This window comes from Pezoporus occidentalis, unplaced genomic scaffold (genome assembly GCF_034315485.1).
Source record: "Pezoporus occidentalis ecotype Australia unplaced genomic scaffold, CSIRO_AGI_Poc_V1 ctg164, whole genome shotgun sequence".
Classification (NCBI taxonomy): domain Eukaryota; kingdom Metazoa; phylum Chordata; class Aves; order Psittaciformes; family Psittacidae; genus Pezoporus; species Pezoporus occidentalis.
Genome location: NW_026913466.1, coordinates 304,838 through 310,000, shown reverse-complemented (window position 1 = coordinate 310,000; position 5,163 = coordinate 304,838). Strand labels below are relative to the sequence as shown.

The following is a 5,163-nucleotide window of genomic DNA, read 5'->3' as shown; positions in this document are numbered from 1 at the left end:
AGTGGGTAACGTGGATCTAGACCAGGAGGGAGGAAGGGACCCAGGTATAATCAGAGGATTCCTCATCACAGGATGGCAGGGAGCATATATTTATGTCACCCTCTACAGGCTCCCAGGAGAGGGGCTGGCATGAACCCCAGGCAACATGACAGCAGTGGGGGATACACCACTGGGCAAGTCTTCCCTCCCTGTGCTGGGCGTGCTCCCTCTCGCTGGCGAGAGCATCCAGGAGCCCATGTACATGTACATGGTGGTGCATGTACAGGTGAGCTGCACTGCCCTTCCTCTGGCATTTTTCCCACCAGGGAAGCCGTGCTGAAGGATGAGGGTCTGTGATGTGTATTGCAGGGTGTGCCTGTGGTGCGAGGGAGATGCCAGTGACACCTATGCTTCTCTGAGGTTATTCTCCAGCTGATTTAATTCCCACTTTGCCAAAGTGGCAAGTTCTTGTGATGCTCTGGATCTACGTGGCTGAAGGTGCCTGACCCACTTCTGCTGAACTGGAAGTGATTCAGTAAAAACAGGTCAGGCCACTATGAGCTGCCCCAAGCCCTGCATGAGTGCCAGCTCCCAGCCACGTTAGCATTTCATCTGAATCCATTTGAACACAAGTCCTCGCAGCAGAGTGACACACAAGCAAGGCTGGGCCAGGTGTGGGGATGAAGGAGAATGGGAAGAGGAAATCAGTGCTTAGAAAAACCATAATGGGGAGATGGTTGAGGCACTAAACAAGAAATTAAAAAAATTAAACCAGAAAGTATGCTTTGTACTCACTGGCCTTGGGCTGTAGTTCAGGGATAGTCTTGGAAAGACCAATGAATGTGAGAAAGGAGATATAGAGCTAGCCTGGTTTGTGCTTTAAACTACTTGGTAGAGATGTGGAGGGGTTCAGGTTCTACTGGCCCTGGTGAGGCCTATATCTGGAGTTTTGTCTAGCTCTGGGCTCGTCAGTACAAGTTGCTACTAGAGAGAGTCCAGCAAAGGCCACAAGGATGCTCAGGTGTCTGGAGTATCTCTCTTATGAGGATGAGATGGTGGTAGCTAGGCCTTTTTAGCCTGGGGAAGAGCAGCCTGAGAGGGGATCTCATCAATGCAGATCAATAGCTCAAAGGCAGTTGCCAGGAGGATGGGGCCAGACCCTTTCCAGTTGCGCCCAGTGACAGGATGAGGAGCAAATGGCCAAAAACTAACAGCAGAACAAGTGTCTTTACGTGAGGGTGTCAGAGCCCTGGCACAGGCTGCCCAGGTGGTTGTGGAGTCTCCCTTTCTGGAGACATCCCAGACCTGCCTGGACACATTCCTGTGTAACCTGCTGTTGGTGGCCCTGCCTTGGCAGGGAGGTTGAACTGGATGATCTCCAGAGAGCCTTTCCAACCCTGATGATCCTGTGGTTCTATGAACAGGTACATTGTTTTTTTTTTCATATCATTACAAACATCTTAGAAAGCAAAACTTGTTTAAAAGCAAATGTTGTAAGAAAGGAGCCTGCCTCTCAGTTCTGGTACTGACCAAGTATGTCTTTCCACTCCTCCACAGCTCCTCCAGCAATCAGTGGAGCTATTAATTAACCTGAGGGCAGTCCCTGGCCCACTGCAAGCACAGCAGGATCCATGCAAGGGGCAGGGGATGATGAAGATTTGGACTTGCATTCCAGAAAAGATGTCCACAAAGGGACACACTTCCCCCTGAGGAGCTATTGGGTCACACTGACACCGCTGCCGTCTACCACAGATGGTTTTCAGCCTGAATCACTCATCACTATGACACAGCACTTCTCACATCACGTTCTTAATGCAGCACTGAGGTTAGTATGGAAATACTGTCTGTCTGTCAGTGTTCCTACCTGTGCCTGTGGTGGGTACTTGTTCTCATGTGGACTAGAGACCACTGATTAAATGCGCTCCCGTACCGCTGGTGAGCAATCACAGCATACCACTTTGGACAACCATGTGTTCTCACTGAGCCCTGTTGTACTGTGCAGTAATTAAAAAGTCATGAATCCTATTTAAATATAGGGCATTGTGTCCTAAGCCTTTGAGTGCCTGTGAGGATGAGTAAGCTCATTCTCCAAGGATGTTCTCTGGTCTGTGTACATGCACCAGCTTCATCCAAAGGATGTAGGAAATGCCAGATCCAGATACATGAATTCCACTTCAGTTTTGGGGTTTGTTGTTTGGGTTTTTTTTAAATATATCACTGATGAGTCCAGGGATGGCAAAAATTAATGAGCTAATTACTATACCAGCTGCCTACAAAGGGGGGTCCTGTAGGCAGACTCCTTCTGCCCATTTGCCTGCTGGTTAAACCACCACTCTAGAAATTACAAAACAAAACTTGTTTTCCCTTTCTAAACATCTCTCAGCATCACCTTTATATGGCCCACAGCACCAGCACTGCTGAGCTTTTAAGTCTCCCAGCATCACCTTTGTATGGCCCACAGCACCAGCACTGCTGAGCTTTTAAGTTCTCGACATCCAGCCAGAATCTCCTCTAGCGCATTCTAACACATTTTACTAGCTCGAGCAGGGTAGAACACAGCCGTCTCCTCAAGCGGATGCTGCTGAGGAGGGGCACACCATCTGCGTGCCTCCCAACGTCCGAAGCCCCTTCCCAACTGCCAGCCCTGTGAAAAGCCAGAGTGTTCCTCTGATTGATTCACTTTTTAATGAACTGGGAAAGCCTGTGAACTTAAACCCTGACACCTCCACCTCCCTCCCTCCTGCGCCATCCCTGCAGCAATGTGCTGATTATATTTCAAGTTATTACAGGATTAATACAGCTGCCCCCGGTGCCTCCTTCCCCTGAACTTCATCAATAAAAGTTGTGTACTTTTACTCCAGCTCGTTCAGTTGCTCCCTGAATCTCTCCATGTAACCTGTGGTGTGTCAGCAAGGCTGTATCGTATCAGCCCTTCAGAGCTGTCAGTGCTGCTAGCGGTTAGACCCTACTCGTGACATGGCCTTCTGTAAGTTTTGTCTGTTCAGAGGACATCTTGAGCTCTGCTACGCACCCCATCAGCTCTCTAAGCGGGTAGCACGTACTTAGCACAATTGAAAACAATGAAATAAGGTAATTCACACAAAAAAATAAGTAGATTATGCTAGTGTCAGCTTTTTTTGAATTCACAGTGGAGCTATAAACCAGACTGTGCACAGGCCAGTTCAAGTAGAAGGAAAAAGAGAAGATGGGGGAAGCAAAAGACCTGGGCCCAGCACAATCCAGTATTTCACACGTGGTATTTCTTTCTACAGAACAAGCTTCAGGTTTACTTTTTTTGTTGTGTTGTAGGTATTTTTTCCCCCCCAAGAATCCTATTTTCTAAACCCATCATTAAAAATGTAATTAACTGGCTTATTCTTTGGAAAATGTGCAGTTGTTTACAAAGGAATTGCCACACAAGCTGCCACCTTCAACTGTGCTCAAGTGGGAAGTTACGCTCTTGTTTACAACTGTGCATCAATTCCACAATATATTTAGTTTTGGTACAAGTTACATGCAAGATTCTCACGGAGCTTAATGTTGCAGCAAAGAACACATATAGTAAGCGAGTAGGATTTATCACTGGCTGTAATGTCGTAGTACATACTCTAAACCTATGTGGTGAATGATATACACGCACACACATGCAAACAAAATGGAAATATATTTAGTTTAAGAAGTGATGAATTGTGTCTGCTTTCATTATTCTCATTTTGTATCGTAGGAGAGTGGAGATCAAGCACATCTGTGAGAAGGGTGACTGGTTGGGATCACATCTGAGAAGCACCACACTCACTGATGAGCAGGTTAGAGAAGAAACTGTGCTTTGCTACTCATGGGATGAGAGGGGGTCCCTCACCCAGTGTGGCTGGTGGGACTCCCACTGAGTCCCAAGTTGCTCACAGAAAGCATGAAACATAGATCCAGGTAAAACATCTTCCCCAGGATGTTTTTTTTCCAAACTACTTTGTTGGAATTTTCCCCTTTGAATTATTTTGTCTTATTTTCTCCCTTCTGGTGTCTCTCCGCACGGAGACCGGGTGGCTCTGCTTAAATAACGCATCTACAGTTCTGCAGTATCTTTTTGAACTATAGCAATTAAATGGAAAATAGAAAAATCAGCTCAGCATCCTGTTTGGATGTAATTAAAGGTATAATCTGTTCCATTTGAATACTTCAGTGCTTACCCTTCTTAAAACAACAAATAAGAATAGGAGCTCATTTGCAATATGGGTTTTTTTTCTCCAATCCAGCTAAAAAGACTGAACTGATGAAGCAGGAATAATTTTTAAATGTGGCATAAGCACAAAAATACCAACTGAAGCTTTTGAGTGGCTGCTGCAGATCCCACGTCTGAGGGGAGTTCAGTAACAAGGGGTATAAGCTTTATGGCAAAACATCTTCCACTGCTCGGTATCAGCATCTTGGTATGGCTGACATAATTACCTATCAAATACATCAGCCAAATACATTAGTGGAATGAATATCAGAGGATACCCAAAAATACAGAAGTGGGATGCATATCAGCTCAGCCTGTTTGGGGCTGTTTGATCTGCAGTTTTTTTCCTAAGAATAAAAGGCAAATACCACATTCATCGCCCCTTTGTTTTCTGTAGGCAGCTGATGATTTTACAGCACAAAATTAGCCTATTAATGGCTGGCTTATGAATTTTAGCTGGGTTTTTTTTTCCTCCTATTGGACATTTCTCTACTGCTCAAAGAAATTAAAGTCAGGTGTAAAGTTAATATCTGCCTTGTTCATTTATTCATACTGTAAGCAATCAAGATTTCCCCAAATCACAGGGCAATCTCTCGCCTTCTGAGAATTAATATAGGTCCTGTTCTCTCAATTTAGTTTAACAAACCAACTGGCATAAGTTCAGTGGAACCAATGATTATTCTGAGAGGTTACAGCCAACCACAGAAGTTGTTAGTGAAAAGCTTGCTTGTAAGATCCTCTAAGAAGAAAAGTATATGGATATTATAAAATGCAATTAACAGCGTATTCCAGCACTGTGAGACAGGGACATCAGCCGGAACCTGCTGCACACAGCGTCAGCTTGCCCAGCGGCCACCAGTCCTGGAAGAACAAGGGACACGAGTAGCACCAGAGGGGACCGCGCACTGCTGCAGAAAAAGGCACCAGTGCAGGTTCTGACAGCGGGGGCTCCTTCCCATGCTGCT

At 45.7% G+C, this 5,163-nt stretch overlaps 1 long non-coding RNA gene across 1 annotated transcript; it reads left to right on the top strand.

Moving 5' to 3' along the window:
• Positions 1 to 4,012: 4,012 nt before the first annotated feature.
• LOC134160791 (uncharacterized) lies at positions 4,013 to 5,011 on the top strand. Its single transcript, XR_009963688.1, has 2 exons — positions 4,013 to 4,130; positions 4,981 to 5,011. It is a non-coding gene; the product is annotated as an uncharacterized LOC134160791 (long non-coding RNA).
• The last annotated feature ends 152 nt before the right edge of the window (positions 5,012 to 5,163 follow it).